The sequence below is a fragment of the Triturus cristatus genome, chromosome 11, assembly GCF_964204655.1.
Source record: "Triturus cristatus chromosome 11, aTriCri1.1, whole genome shotgun sequence".
NCBI classification, from domain to species: domain Eukaryota; kingdom Metazoa; phylum Chordata; class Amphibia; order Caudata; family Salamandridae; genus Triturus; species Triturus cristatus.
Genome location: NC_140594.1, coordinates 492,539,421 through 492,556,486, shown reverse-complemented (window position 1 = coordinate 492,556,486; position 17,066 = coordinate 492,539,421). Strand labels below are relative to the sequence as shown.

Here is a 17,066-nt window from a genome sequence, read left to right as displayed (position 1 = left end):
ATTTTATCCGTGAATTAAACTGTATTAGCGCCAAGTACAGAATAGGGAACTTAATATGCAATTTACGGAATTTAAAAGGTTTTAATATACTGTATTTAATGTCAGCTGTGGTTTTGTACATTAGAATGGACTCTCTGAAATCTGAAATAAACTATACTGACATACCCAAACAATCCGAGGTAGTGGCTAGACTGGAGATTCCGATGCACATACCAGTGAGCTTTCAAAATAAAAACATATTGCCTCAGACAACAATTGCAAATGTAAAGCATACGCACAATATAGCTCACTTACAAACCAAAAAAGTATCAACATTTTTGTAGAAAGGTAAATGTATTACTTTACATACAATATTGCTATTTTTTGTGACAATCTTTGTAACTTCTTCTCTTTGCACTCATGCTGTACATAGGCTTCTAATCTTCCACACACCTGGATTCATATATTCCCCCACAGACATGGTTGCCACTGCCCCCACCTTGCTTCTTCTGCTTCCATCATCCTGCTCATCCAACCGGACAGATTAGGTTACCCATCAAGTATGAACAGTCTTTTGCTCAAAATATTATTTGACTGCAGCTGGACAATTCTTAAAATTAGCTGTGTGGAATTTAGAACCACAGCATCTGGTCTTGTTGACAATGCTGAATGAAACAGTTTGCTTAGCCTGGTCTATCATAAAACTTGTGTCCTCATGCTTTCCCGCATAATACACAAACTTCACTATACATCTGTTTTGGGTCAGCTATCTCTTCGACTGAACGTATACATATTTCAACACTCTTGATGAAGTCAATATTCATTTTAGGACATGAAGTCTTTTCTCTTAAAGGCATTCCTTGACGTTCCTTATTAAAGCGGAACAAAACAATCTGATCTCTAATGTACAAATCAATGGCGCCAGCAATTCACATTGAGACGCAACTTTCTCATGGCCCCTACATATGACTCTATAGGTTCATTAGGAAGTTAGTGTCTAGTGTATAATTTGTGTCTTTGCATTACTATGTATACGTCAACTTTAGAGTTTTATATAGCGCGAACTAGACCCGAGGATATCATGTATCAGAGCGCTTTACATGAGCACCAGTTTCGTTACAGATGGACGCATTCATTTTTTGGGGGGCACAGGGAGATTAATGGATTTGCCCAGAATCACAGGATGTTGACCATTGTTGCTGAGACTCGAGCCCGGTTCCCCACCTTCGAGGTTGACTGCTTTAGCCGTAACGCTACATCCTCTCACATTTTCTTCACCATATCACATATCTGTTTGGAACACAAGTTAATATGAGAAAATGGCGTAGGCCAAGTCACTGTGGCAGGTCCGGTTTGATCAAATGTTTCTAAATGTTTTTTATCTATTATACATATTTGTTATGTGTGTTTGTCAACTGTATGTGGTATTGTGCTAACTTTTTTCTTTTAATATTCTTCTCTTTAGTTTCTGTCTATTTAAAAAAAATTCTAAACAATAGTTTAATGTTGATATATTAAAAAGAGCCCTTTTACATATTGTATTATATATATGTATATGTCATATGTTTATTTTATATTATTACAGCCCTGACGAAGTTCACGTTGTAAACGAAACGCGTAGGCTGTCCTGTGTTACCATAAAAAGAAAAATAAAGATTTGTAGAACTCATAATTGATTGGACGGATGTATATATTGGACTTTTGATATTGCGGTGCACTCCACGTGTGTAGGTTGGATAGTCCTGACCTTTGGGTTGCACCTTTGGAGCAGCAGGTGCAGTGGTTGTGCACGCTATAAGATACGTTTGAGAAAAAAATATTGGGACAAGGAAGGAGGTGTACGTCTACTTTGAAATCAAGTTTTAGTAAAGAAGTCACTGTAATCACCACTCAAAGGGCTCCTGGGAAGTTTTCATCTTGAAAGATATTTGAAGACATTTTGTGCCACTCTACCCAATAAATCCAAAAGTAAAGCTTTTTTCTTTCTACTTCAATTGTTTGGCTGTCAGTAGCATGTAAATAAATAAAACATTGTTTTCAATATCATACTTGCTTCTCTGGAGTCTCCAGAAACAGTGGTGGTTAGTGGTAGCTGAATGTTATAAAATTATATAAGGAGGTGGTGGTACATTTTGGTGGAGTTTAGAGTACTAGCAAAATAGTATAATGGTAATCAAGGTTAATATTGATTTGAGGCAGTAGTAAAACTCACTGAAGCTCTATAGTGACCCAAATAAATAAAAAAGGGGGAGACAGGAGAAAAGACATGGGGTACAATCTGCTTCCTTGGTTAACATAGAAAATAGCAAATCGAGTGAGTCCACACCATTCTCAAAGTTTAGAGCCTCTTCTTAAAATAGTCATGAGACCCTCAACTATTTTCCTTCAGTGGTATATATTCTCCACTAAAGTACTAGTGGTCAGTAGCGTAATCATATGGTCTCAGTATAGTGGAGGCATGACCATATGATGACACTCCTGACTACTAGTACTTTAGTGGAGAATATTTACCAGGGAAGGAAAATAGTAGTATGGTATGTTTTGGATGTATGAAACTCGGGATGGCAAAACTTATACTAGTGGCTATACAAGAGTCACATTGCTATGTTCCTTTTTGGCTTTGCCCGAAAATTACTCACAACATGGGTGCTGGATGGGAGATTAATTAAGGGGTACTTGTTGTCGGATATGAAGGGGGCTGATGTGCATGCGTTACATTCATATTCAAATGCGAAATAAGCTTTGACATCCGGGCCCTCCGTGGTATTTTCCACGGAGCAGCAGGTGCAGTGGTTGTGCATGCAAGAAGATACGTTTGAGAAAAAAATATTGGGACAAGGAAGGAGGTGCGGTTTTTGGTGCTTTGGCTCGCTGCTTCATTCTGTCTTTATACCTACTACACACTACCCTTGAACCAGCCAAAGTACTATTTGCGTTTAATGACTGTTCTTTATATGCACAAGTGTCATCACGTAGTCTCTCGCTCCTGACCACACACACCCACCTTCTAAGCTGTAAGAGCAGCAGAACTAAGTGCCTTACAGCAAACTAACCTTATTCCCCCTCTTTCCAACATCCTTGACATCTACTTAGCACTTTCTCCTCTCCTTCTACCCTATTTCCTCTAACTTTCCAGCCACCATTCCCATTACCACCTACCTCCCCATGACCTGTCTCTATATCACACCTGTGACATGATCAACACGCCTCGGTGATCAACCAGGACATGAAAATACTTCAAGCACTTTATAAATACTACAATAGGATACTTACACAGGGTATCTATCTCCTGCCCAGGCCTCATTTCTCTCTCATATGTCTCTGCTGTTCTGATCATATCTGCTGTTATTGCTCTGCTCGTCAACCCATTTTCCTCTTTAGTCCTCTTACTCTCCTGCCGCTGTGGATCCCCTCTCTCCGACCCATTGCTACCAACTACTCACGTATCACAACTCTGAGCCAGTTCCGTTTTCCAGTATGTTGCCAGTTATATGCAGTTGCCACCATTCCATTTTCTTTTTGGGGGTGAGGGGAAGCACAGTAGGTCAAACTCTCTTAAGAGTACTGCAACCAGATCTAAGAAGATGTTTGTATGCAATTCATACCATAGACCTGACAGCAGTTCCACCAAGGTAATTGACGATATACTTTGTTTTGTCACAAGCTCAAGTTACAGCAGTAAACATGGGGTTTAGCAGGAAGGCACCAACATTAAAAGTAATTTAATGGGTTTATGGTGGCTAACAAAAGCTTTAAAGAATTGGTTTAAGTAAAGGTGTAATTATAACTTTCATAGGATCCTCGCCTCATGGGATTGTTTCCAGACTAAAGCACCAACACAAGAGGCAAAAATAGGTTTGAGCTTTCTGAACCTGGCAATCAACAGCCACACTTAACAGAGATTAGGAAGAGAGATAATAGGGTGGCTTCAACTAAAGAGCCTTTCACACTCTGAAAAACCGAAGCTGCAGTTACACTCTTTACCCCCACCATATACTAAATGGTAGTGTTCAGGAAAACAAATCAGCAGCTCTTGGAAGCAAAAGGATCTAACTGAATTTTTAAAGAAAGTCCTATCTCCTCCTTCCCCACTTCAGAGCCTAGGGCTACTCACTCCAGCTTCAGGAATTTCAGCAATATAATTCTACTGTCTGGGCAAACAACCTCACTTCCATTTTGCTTGCATAAACAAGTCTGGGACTTCCAAAATTGAACCCAAGGGCCTCCATTTCTCTAGCTCACCCACATGCACGCCATGTACCACACAGGCCCCATAACATAACAAATACAACATTCAATTAGGATGTTCACACAAGGATCGCGATATGGCATAGAAGCAGAACTTTACATGAGTGGGCAAGTAGGCTTCCATTCCAGAAACACAGATTAAAAAAAAACTTGTTGCAGCTACTGATTTACAAAACACTTTGATGCATGATAAACAAATGGCAGGGCCTGTAGTCTATGGTTCACCAAATGGGAGGTTACTTTGGGCGCCCCATTCATGTCCAGGATGCACACATGTCAAAGGCAGGCTTAGGTCTTCACACATACACCCTAGATTTGCGTAGGGCTAGGGTCAAAATCGATATACCAAATACTCAGAGTTGGGCACTGAAGGCAGGGAACACAACTGTTTACAATGCAGGGGGCAGTCCCATTCAATCTCTACTATCCACTTAAATGGGTGCATTGGTGCCCCATATGGAGGAGTGAACACTTTACTGATGATGCAGTAAAACATGCTCTCTCAAATCCAAACAATGTTTCTTTCTACAATTGTAAATCCTCAAACTACCTGCTATCGCAGAAGGCCTACTCCAATTGATTTTCTATTCTTAATACCCTGAATAAAAAATTAGCCTTTACTTAAAGCTATTGTTCCTTCTCCTTTATTTTTACCCTTTACATCTCATTCTCTGCATGTATTACCCTCTCCGCGTGAGGGCCATGCTAAGCTGCATGCCAGTCTGTCTTACGATCTATTATTGTATTTCAGCAATTGACCACAACCTCTCTAACTATTAAACCATATCACTGCAACCCAACAATTATATATTTTCCTGTAACGTATCTACACATCGCACCAAATTATTTGCAACGACTCACTATTGAGCACACGGCAGTAAACTGACCATAAAGAATCTTGGAGTACGTAAGGGGATTGCTTTCCTTTACAGCACACAATACTAATAACGACGTAATCAGTCCACTAACCTTGGGGTACGGAGAAGCATGGTACTCGCTGTAGGGAGCTTCAATGCCTCGTCAGAGGGTAACAATGCATTGTAAATGCAGTTACAATACAAGGACGTGAAAATACATGACGCTCATAGACTACTACTTGTAGTTTAAAGTGAAACCTGTTTGTACAGGACCGCCCATCCATAAAGTGACATGCCGAGAGACATTACACTTATCGTCATTAATTCTTAACATTACCTTCTTACTTCTGCCCATGATTCCTCTTTTTGTCTCATTTATCCCTCCTTCTTCACATACCTCTCATAAACAGCCTTGCCCATTTCCAATATCCCTCCTTTCGCCCATACACCACTTATTTCTCGGCGACTCTTCCTCCTCAATGCATACAGACATCATCCAGCATTATAACAGGCATCAATTATGGTCACAGACCCCACCTTTGCTCCGCGAAAGCACCAGACCCGGAGAACGAAATGGTAAACAATCCTTGGGCTCTCCCCTGGTCACTCCACTAGCAACTGCTGTGATACTAGTATCGTTTTCGTCTTACGGCCGCCGTAAGGTATGATGCTAGACTGGAAAGAACGAACAGGAAGTGAGAAGCAGTCTAGTACGCAGCGCCACCAATCATCGAAATGAAGGAAGGACAAGACCGTCAACGTAAACAGCCAAAATATATCGGCGGCCTTTGAACTGCACTGAAGTCAATGCAGAAGAACAAGCAGTTTTTCCGGCACAATCTTAGAAACGAGGGATAATCGGGCGGCCATCTTTCATTGGCAGAACAATGCAAAAGCAATGTTTTCTAAGCCAAAAAAGTAAAAAAAACGATGCCTGAAATAGGTAAAATAGCCTATGCGGGAATGAATGCATAAAAAATGAGTTCCATGAATGTTGTGCTAAGTGAACGATAGTCTTTTTTTAACGCATCGAATATGCTTTATTTGAAACAATATTAAAGCTACACTTAATTCGTTAATATTCGATGGGCCTGCTATGCCGTATGAATAACTACAATAGCGATAACGTACAGCGCCCTTGGGTTCCTGAAGTAGGGTCACCAAACTTTCAAAGCTAAAAACTAAAGTCAGGTGTTTGAAATGGAAAAAGGTCTATAATTAAAAATTCAAAATTTGCGAACATACGTGACAAGAATTTTCAATTCTATTAAGGACACGGAGGCTGTTGTGTTGTGGGCCCTAGGCCCACATGCTGCAAAAGGATGGACGCGGACACAGGGATTATGAGTATTCAACTGGCCACGAGCACGTGCTCTCGGACCCTTTTATTAGCCGGGTCACGTCACTCGTGACACCGGTGGTAAATGGGTGTGGGGTGTGTGTGTGCCCACTCCCATGGGGGAGTGGCCACTAAACCAGAGCCTGTCGAGACACTAGAACGTGCTTCGCAGGACACAACATCCCTCCAAAATTTTAATAAAACAGAAAGCTCTCTAGTCCAACTTGTAGGGAGAAATAACAATGAAATATACACCACAGGGACCATCGGCTTCTCGGGTCAGGCCTCCAGAAGACAGCAGGCCAGGACTGGCGACTCCGACTGTAGCAGGACGATCTCGGCGGGCCCTCATCATCTAACCTGTATGATTCAGGACACGAACGCTTGCTGGGAGATGTCTGCTGCACTCTAGTAACATGCCGGTGGAAGCATGCACTTTTGTCCCAGGTGGCTTCTTTTCGCTGACCTTGAGGATGGTATGTGGTGATTAACAAGAGTTCATTAACTGGGTGCGTCAAGATCATGGTTGGAGTCCATGGTGAAAGTTCACTGGATTTTTTCTGAATTGCCTGAAGTCTCTATTAGGCTGTCTTGCTGTGTCTGGTGACCGGTCGGTGGGGCAATTTCTCTTCCAGCTCTCTCGCCTGGGGAAGCCCTTCGTCGAGCTTGCCACGGGACTGCTGATAGGCTGCGATTGGGGCTGTGTATGTGCCGGCTGGGGGCAGCTGCAAACCGCAGAGGAGCCAGTAGCCAGTCTCTCGCACAAACCTCAAGGGTGTATGGGTCTTGGTCAGGACATGTTCTCGCTGCCGCAGTTCAGGTGCAGACCAGGTTAGCAGACAACCTCTGAGTTTTCTTGCTGTCTAAGTTGGCGCTGGTGTAGGACTCCACTCCATGTGTATTCAAGATGGTTTTATGTGACGCACTTGATTGAAGACTGGCGGGATGGCATGGTCAGTCATGTGGTGAATCTGGACGATGGCTGATGATGACTTGCTTTTATGATTGCAGGCTCAGTCTGAAGTCAATCACCTGAGGCAGGGACTGCCGGCTTACCCTCGGCCTCCCGCTGTGCGGTTACCAGTTCCTTTTCAGGTTGTCCCCCTCTTCCCTTGTTGTCGCTGTGTCAGGACTTACTCCTGTTGTAGCTTGGGTTTTCTTCATCGTCCAGCCCTGCCAATCACGACTTCCCCTTCAGACCTCAATTGGTTGTCCGATTCTTGGTGTGGACCCTCTGGTCACACTCCCACGTGTCTTGCTGAGTGCGGTGTCATGCGCATGGCACTGATGACATAGCTGCCATTGGGCCTGACGACAGGTGGCGATGATTAACTAGGAGAGGAGGTTTCTGGGTGGACGCCGTGGCCACATGTTTGCCTCTTCTGGATCTTCTCTTGCACCTCTGGTATTTGCGGTCAGGAGCAGGGATGCCACTCTACTCCGAATGCCAACACTCAGGCTGCGCAGTTTGTGCATGCTGCGGCTTACGTGTGGTTCTCCCATGGTGCTGTCGCCAGGGCCGTCGGTCCGCCTTGGTGGCTGTCTGGTGTCTTTGGAGGTGTTCTTGGCTTGCGGTGCTACGAGTCCTCTTGCTTCTCCTCCCATTGTCTTTGACACACCTCCGTTTGTCCAGCTCTTCGGGGTGACACGATCTTCACTCTTCTTCTGCTTCTCCTCCGGGTGCAATGACATGCACCATGTTCTAACAAGGCCAACGGGCCTATTAACTTCAATGGTCTCTTGACCATCCAGGCGACACTTCAGTCGCTCTTCTCAGCTGCATGGCGAGCAGCCGCTCATCTTGGGTGCTCCTTCTTCCGGCAGCTTCTTGACGCCCCTACTCCGGGCGTTCCCTCTCCAGGGAATGACTTCCATGGGCAGGGGTGAGCTATGGCGTCTTGACGCTCCTACTCTGGGTGTTCCCTCTCCAGGGAATGGCTTCCGCGGGCAGTAGTGAGTTAGTGGTGGTGGCTGTCCACTTGTGGTGTACGGCTCTCCTCTTGTCAGCCTTGGGTCACTGACGACTCCTGTGTGAGGCAGTGTGAGGGAGGACACTGTTCTGCGTTTGGCCCCTTCAAGGCTTCGTTGAGGCGATGGAGATTCTTCTTGATGCCTTCAGCATTTCTTCTTCTCTTCGAGGAGGTCTTGTTCTCCTGGGCGACTGCCCATGCAGTCAAACTTCTGGGTGCCTTTGTCGCGCACCTCGGACTTGGCGCTCTTCTACCCTCTTCTGGGTATTCGTGCTTCTGTGCTTCTGCGCAACCACTGTTTGTGCTCTCTCTGGTTGCATCGCTTTGGCGAGATTCTGACTGCGCCCTTCGTTTGCTTCATTGCTGCTGTGGAGATGTATGAGATCTCCCTGCTGGTTACAGCAGTTCTTCTTTCTTCAGAGAGGTTTCTTCTCCTCCTGGGCGTTCACCTCTACTGACATTCTTCCGGGTGCGTGTGTCACGCCCCTTGGATGGCACACGCTGTGTCCGTCCTGGGTCGCCCTCTTCTGGCACCTGGCTTGTCTGCTTCCCCTCCTTGTGGTGGTGCTCGTTCACCGCAAGGGGCGTGTGGCGCTCTCTTCTTACTTGCAGTGGCGTTGGGCAGCTGATGGTGGTGCGCGATCTGCACAAGTCTGTTCTGTGCCTTTGGCGGGGAAAACTGCGTTGAGCCGATGCTCGATCGTCTATCCTTGCTGACGATGGGGATTTTTGGCGTTGCCGCTTGCGTTTAGCTCCAAGTCTCTAGCGACTTCCTGCGGGGTTTATCAGTCTCTTTCCGTACTGTGCAGAGGTGGCAGTCAGCACTGCCTTGTGCTTGTGTGTCCGTGACAACTTGACACTGATCTGGGCAGATGTAACTTTGCGCTCTATTGGTGCTCTTGCATTGTATCTGTACATTGCCCTTCTTTTTATTTTGTAAAGACACCCCTTGGTAGGCTGGTACCTCTCACTGGCATCTTGCATGCCTGTGCCTCTGCTCGCAGTAATGGACATTCGCTCGTGAGGGCATGTAGCTGTGTTCTCTTGATCGCGGTGTCGGCATATGGCCGCTGGGAGCCTGTGCGGCGTACGATGCTCTTTAGGCCTTTGGTATGTTTGTTGGCTGGTTGGCTTCTGTGGGTTTGGTTGTCCCTCGCTTCACTACCTTGGCTATAGTTTGCTTTTGGCTGTCCCCTTCACTGCAGTCAGAGCTTGCCTCTCCTGTTTTCTCACTCCTCCTCCAGCCGGGCTGCAATGCTGCTCGCCCTCACTTGGGGTACTGCAGGTACTTTCCTTTTGCCCACGCTGGGAGCTACGCCCGGGTGGATATGTCAGCGCAGGGCCGCTTTGCCGGTATTTCCTCGTTTTCTGCTGGTGCAGTAACCGCAAGCAGCCTCTAGATGGCACTGGGGCTGATTCTCTGTTCAGGCCCCGGGGGTTTTTCCGATGCTGGGGAACTCGCAAGGTGCGACGTCAGTGCAGGTATCGGGAGCAGATTAGGGCATGCCTCACTTCCCTACCTCTTCTTTGGGACTCTGCTCGCCACGCTTGGTGACCCTGCCTGTTCTGATGTGCGTCCTTCCTTCCCGCTAAGGTGTCGGTAGCTTTTCTTGTCAAGTACTCAGAGGGTCCTGGGTGTGGGGCGCTGCAAATATCGCTAGGTGGTGCTGCAGCTGCCACTCATCACCAGCCGCTGCTGCTTCAGTTTCTCCCCGATGTAGCGGAGGGCTACTGACAGGTAAGCTAGTTGTCGGAGCGATTCTTTTGATGCCACCGTCTCACTTGTTCACCACAGGTGCGGCGGAGCGTGGGGTGAGAGTGTTTTCGAAGGGGGTGAATAGGGGCTGACATGGCCACATCGTCACCTCAAGTGCCGGTCCTTGCAGAATCCCACCGCAGGCAGCCGCTGGATGATTATTCTCCCTGCCGTGCATTGTGTTCAGCAGGCTAGGTGAGGCATGGTGCAGAAGCGCTGAGGGGACTGCGGGTGCTCACTGGGGTTCGACACTCACCGCGGGGCAGCAGGCTTCACTTAGACTCTGCGGGAGTAAACTCTGGTTCATGTGTCACGTCGATGCGGTTCCCTGGACTGTCGCTAGGTGTCCCTGTGAGCCTCTCTCCCCCCCCCCCCCCCAGCCGTAGTAGACTTTCTTTCGACTGCGGTAGATGCCGGTATGGGCTGCCTGCCGCGCTGGTGCGGGGTGATACCAGGGATTCAGTTGGGGGCAGCGGGCACTTCACTTTCTATCGTGACAGCCTGAGCGCAGTAGCCGATTCATCACACTCACACCGAGGTTGGGTGGCGGCGTTCCCTCTCCTCTTCACCCGAGTCAGTGTGAAAGTCACATCCCGGGCTCATTCCCTACCCATGAGGGATGATGAAGTGCCGAGACGCAGGCACGCGGGGTCAGACCCATCCTCGTCGCCAAATGTTGTGTTGTGGGCCCTAGGCCCACATGCTGCAAAAGGATGGAATCGGACACAGGGATTATGAGTATTCAACTGGCCACGAGCACGTGCTCTTGCGCCCTTTTATTAGCCGGGTAACGTCACTCTGACACCGGTGGTGAATGGGTGTGGGGTGTGTGTGCCCACTCCCAGAGGGGAGTGGCTACTAAACCAGTGCCTGTCAAGACAGTAGAACGTGTCACGCAGGACACAACAGAGGCTCCGATTATGCTTCTCATTTTCTTAACTGAAAATCTCAGCAGCTAATCAGATAAAAGTAAAAACAAGTAAACACTACAATACCCATAAACACTAGCTGGGTATCACATGACAACCATAGAGTAGACCCCTATATAAGGAGTACAAGAGAATACCATATCCTCTTTCTTTGTGTGAAAATAAACAGTTAAGTCCATGAAACATAGTCCGAAATCTGTGAACCAACTTGAAAAGAAGAACCAAGTCCTCAGAACGAAAAACAGCAGTCCAGCAGGCCGTAGACAGTAGACTTGAAGCTTGCTCCAACAAAACATTTCCCTTATGCAGAGACCATGAAGACTTCTCCAAAAGGGAAAATCAGCGAACCTCATTTGAGATCTGAACCTGAAAGGTAAAGACGTAATCGTAATACCATTCGCACTCCAAGAGTGACTTAGATCATAAAGGGAAGGGTAAAAAAACGAAGAAATATACAGTGTAAGTAATATACACAATGCAACGCATAAAAACACAATACAGAATTATGGGTGGGATAATCCTCGCCTCCGTGTCCTTAATAGAATTGAAAATTCTTGTCACGTATGTTCGCAAATTTTGAATTCTATGTCAGGACCGGAGGCTCCGATTATGCTTGTTCAAAGCTGCGCCACCACAACAGATGCAATATTCACAATAGGTTTATAATAAAAAGACCTAAACGTAGAGTCAGAAGACCAGTCAGCTGCATTCATAATATCCAGTAAACTGACACCTACAGAAAAGGCTTTAGAGGCCATAGCCCCACAATCGGAATGTGCACCAAATTTTGAAACATCAATGCCTGCTTCGCCCATGAGCCAGCGCACTCATCTTGCTAAGGTAGCTGGGGTTACTGGGCGAAAGGGTTTCTGCAGAGCAATCAATAATTGACTTCCCATATCCTGCCGAAATTCTGCATTACTTACCTCATAATCTCGGATACATTGTACTACCCATAGTTTAGGATTATCAGGAAAAACAGGTTAAGTAATAGAAGAGGTGTTACATTTAGTGCGTCTGGTGACATCAAAAGTAACACCCTCTGGGGAAAACCAACGACTCGCTAGATCTAGCGCGCGGATATCCGAAACCCGCTTGCACGACACTAGACAAAGTAGCATAGCTAGTTTAGCAGAAAGTTGCTTACGGGAGAGAAATTTATTGGAAGGCCAGGCATCCAAGAATCGCAAGACAATGGAAACATCCCATAACTCAGAATGTTTAGAACAAGGTGGTTTTACCAACCGGATACCTCTGAACAATTTGCATATCAACAGATGTTCACCAGCCGGCTTGCCATCAATCGCCAAGTGACCCGCCGAGATGGCTGACCGCAAATTATTGACAGTGCGATAGGCAAGACCTGAAGAAGCGATGAATGCAAGAAAATTCACCAACAAGGAGACATCTGCTGTAGCAGGATCCACCTCCAGTTGAGAGCACCAACCACACCATCGTTTCCAGGCTGCAGAATAACGTTTGTGTGTGTTGGGCGACCAAGCCTCAATGATAAATCTGGTAGCGTCTCGAGAAAGGCCTGGGATTTTCCAGCGATCCCCGAAATCCGCCAAGCGACCAGCAAGAGTTGGCCTGAGGCTACCAACGGATGTGGTGATTTGAGAGGATCCAGCAACAGATTCCACTGCTGGGGTAGAAGAATCCCTAGAATCCGGGACCTTGTCCCGCCCAATCTGTTCACATAACGAACTGCCGACACGTTGTCCATGCAGAGAAGGATGCAACAATTCATCTGACGGGGCGAAAGGCAGTGAATCACAAAGGAACCCGCTAGAAGTTCCAGGCAATTGATGTGGAGATTCAATTCCTCTGGAGACCAACAGCTGCCTGTAGACACTGGACCGCAACGGGCTCCCCAACCCACACCGACTGGCGTCGGATTCTATCACCACCTCCGGAGTGAATCCGAATAGGGCTCGACCGTTCCAAGACTCCATGTGCTCTAGCCACCACAACATCTCCCACCTCGTCTCCTCTGTGAGAGGAATCTGATCGTAATACCTGAGGCCTTTCTGGAGATGACGGATCTTGAGTCGTTGGAGGGCACGGTAATGAAGGGGACCCAGGAAGATCACTTGGATGGATGAAGCTAACAAGCCGACGAACCGGGCTACAGATCTCAAGGACACAATCTGCTTGTGCAAAATCAATCTCAACTCTCTCTTGGTAGATCTGATCTTCTGAGTGGGCAAGAGGAGTTGACAAGAGAGAGAGTTGATCAGAAACCCCAGGAACTCGACTGACTGAGACGGAATCAATACAGACTTCTGAGGATTGACCAAGAAACCCAGAGTCTGTAACAGATCTATGGTCCCGGTTAGATGTTGCAGACAAGGACACTGATCCATGATGAGAATGTCGTCCAAGTAGATAATGAGACGAACGCCCCGGGCTCGAAGAAATTCTACGACAGGCCTCAGAATTTTCTTGAAGAACCCAGGTGCTGACGAGAGGCCGAAGAGAAGGACTTTGTACTCGTACCATACTCCCTGCCATTGGAATTGAAGAAAACGACAATGAGGTTTGTAAATGGGCACCGACAGATACGCATCTTTCAGATGTAGGCGGACCATCCAGTCCCCTTCCTGAAGAAGATCGCGAAGAAGATGGATCCCCTCCATCTTGAAGTGTTGATATACAACCCATCCATTGAACTCCTTGAGATTTAAAACTAGCTGGGATCCACCCCCCTTCTTCTGTACTAGGAAGATGTTGCTGACGAAACCTTGGGGATGACGAGACGTCCGAACAATGACCCCTTTTTGAAGAAGAGAGTCTATCTCGCTGGAAATAAAGGTCTGGTCTTGAAGGGAAAAAAGCATGGGTCGAGGAGGGAGAGTTTGAGAGGGAGAATGGAAAAACTCTATTTTGTAACCTTGCACCGTGTCCAGGATCCAAGCATCCTGCAAGATTTTTTGCCAATTCTGGAGAAAACATTTTATCCTGCCCCCCAATTGCACCTCCGAGAAGGAAATCAAGCTCACCTGAAGATGTGGCATCTTGGTGGCCTCCCTGGTTACCTCCATAACGGCCTTTCTTGAACCTGTTCCTAGATCCATGTGTTGGATAGAAGGAAGCGGAGGAGGTGGAGTTGGAATCTTGAAATCTACCACGTTGGGAGTGAGATCGCTGGGCGCCTTGCTGGAAACCACGGCCAAATGACCGCCCACGATATTGTCCGGCCCGGCCAAAAAAAGGACGAAAAGCCCTCCTGAGGGAACCCTGCGCCTTCTCGAGACCACTGAAGGTAGCCACAAACATAGTCAGCTCCTTCAGAAAAAGCTGACCAAAAAGGAGACCCTGAGCCAGGGCCAGATTCGGATGTAGAAAGCTCTGCCAATTTTGGGTCGAGTTTCAAAAGAATAGAGCGACGACGCTCGCAAGACATGGCACAGTTGGCATTGCCCAATTGACAAATGGCCCGTTGAGCCCATCTGATCAGATCATCAGGATTTATTATTTGACCTGATTACTTGGCCCTAAAACCCAAGTCCAATATTTTTGTAAGGGGACCTGTCAAATCAAGCAATTTATCTTGACAAGACCTCCATGCTCGATCGATACCTTTCTTTGGATCTTTAGTGTATTTTTTAAGGTAAGTGAGCATGGAGGGGTCCACCTTGTCAGCTAAATCCAGCCTAGGGCATTCCGAGCGCAAACGCACCCTCACATCTGTACCAAAGGCCTGGTGGATATGGGGCTGCACATAATCAGCAACCTCCTGAGAGGGAAGCCATGACGAGGAGTTAGGGTGAACAATCGCCGTAGGATCAAAAGTGAGTATAGTGGGATGAGATGGTGCATCAACATAACGCTCCTTACGCTGCTTTTTAGTAGGAGGAGGAGAAGCCTCTGAATCAGATGCCGCATCAGAAGAGGTAGAACCATCATCTCTTTGAGGGGAACTAGAATGAGCGTCCTTGGATGAAGAACCATATGTATGGTCAGACGACAAAGTTTTTGCCAATTTGGCAAAATCAGAAGAATGGGAATTCTTGGAATCCTTCCCGCTAGAGGAAGAACGGGACGCAGACCCCGGAAGCCATCCCTGCTGCAGGGTGTAATTACACAAGTGGCGTTTCAAAGGTTCAAAAGATCTGACCATGGCTTTATTAACGGAGTGCTGAACTCCCACATCAAGAGCCTCGACCAGCTCATGCTCCAGGGACCCAGAGGGGCCCTCATCAAAATAATCCTCATCATAAAAATAATCAGACATATTGCCACTAAAAAGTGACAGGTACACCCACTAGAGGATAAATTGGAGCCAATACGCACCGTCAGCGCTGTAGACAACAGTGAGCATAAATAGCAATGAAGCGCACAAATCACATAAGCTACAGCGCGCAAGTAACCATAAGCGAGCAATAAGACAATAAGACAATAGAATACACATAAGGCAAAGCACTTAACTGGCTGCGGAGCAGCAAAAGAAAGAGGATATGGTATTCTCTTGAACTTCTTATATAGGGGTCTACTCTATGGTTGTCATGTGATACCCAGCTAGTGTTTATGGGTATTGTAGTGTTTACTTGTTTTTACTTTTATCTGATTGGCTGTTGAGAATTTTCAGTAAAGAAAATGAGAGCATAATCAGAGCCTCCGGTCCTGACATAGAATTTGCGAACAGGTCATGACAAGAATTTTCAGTTCTATTAAGGACACAGAGGCGAGGATTATGCTTCTAATTTCTTTGCATTTATTACACAGCAGCCAATAAAAACACTTTTTTATTGATAAACTACAAATCCCATTAGCACTAGGTGCCCCATAACCATAGGGAGTACTCTATAAGGTCTCACAGAGGTAAACACTTCCTCTTTCTTTGCGTGATTTGTGAACCATTAAGACCAATTTCCTTAAGACAACAACTTCAACTCAAACAGTGTCCGTGATGAGACAACTGCTGGTATCAGTGCTCCAAAGATCTCACCTATAATTTCTGACCAACATTCACTCCTTCTACGTGTTAGCTGTCTACCTATTTCGTGCAAACCGTCATCTCCCCTTTCCACATGAAATATTTTTGGAAAGACCAGGCCTAGGTAACATGTCCCATACCAGTGGTCCGGTAACCTATAATAAGCTTGGTTCCCACAGATGTAATATATTCCAGGGAATACTGGATCGTTTCCTCCTTTAAATCCCCATCCTTCTATTATTCTGTATAAATCATGGCATTCACTTGCACCTACAAAATAATTATCATATACAGTATTATCTCTACTTATGCATAACTTCCCTTTCTGGGGCCAATCTAAAGCCATTGCTGGATTTGTTTCTCCATTTAAATGATTTTCCTTCCCAACATCCCAAAATGTTGTTTCCATATTTTCCCCAGACACTTTCTTTTGCATTTTAACTCTCCTCTCCTCTACCACGTTCTTCTTTTCTCAAACTAAAAGTAAGGTTATTCTTAAACACTTCTTCTAGAGTTAATTCTCTTTTTTCTAGGAAAAATTTGCCAAGAGTTTTAACAGGCTTTACCCTATGTAATTCAGGAACTACAGGAATTTGTGAGAAAATATTATCTATATCCGTGTAATAGTATTCTAAGTTCCCTGTCTTATAGAACAGACTAGCTAAAACACTACAATTTATCCTAAATGTCAAAGGAAGGTGATGATAAGTAGCACCTTCTGATACAAATACAGGTAACTGCATGCAAACATAACCGTCTCTAATCTCCATTGTTTTCACATATTCGTACAATAATTTTGAAAAAACACTATTAGAAAAAATGTTTATGGACTTATCTTTGTGAAGTTCTGTTCTATCTACCAGTTTTGTAACATGACTTTCATCAGCCTTTTCATTATTAGTTCTGTTTACTGTATAGTCATCTATATTTTCAAATGTTACTCTAAATGAAATCGTTATTGCTAGTATGATCCAAACAAGCATTAGTAATCTTGTACAACAAAAACACATTTTACACCATCTTCGGAGAAACCCACATGTTGGATTTCT

The 17,066-nt window shown here is 45.7% G+C and overlaps 1 protein-coding gene across 1 annotated transcript in view; it reads right to left on the bottom strand.

Annotated features, from left to right (window-relative positions):
- The window catches only part of LOC146784464 (golgin subfamily A member 7), a 191,116-nt gene extending 185,346 nt beyond the window's left edge, over positions 1-5,770 (bottom strand). Inside the window, exon 1 of the mRNA XM_085633223.1 lies at positions 5,622-5,770. The gene's annotated coding sequence lies outside the window, so the exon portion shown is untranslated. The remainder of the gene's footprint in view (positions 1-5,621) is intronic.
- Between the last annotated feature and the right edge of the window lie 11,296 nt (positions 5,771-17,066).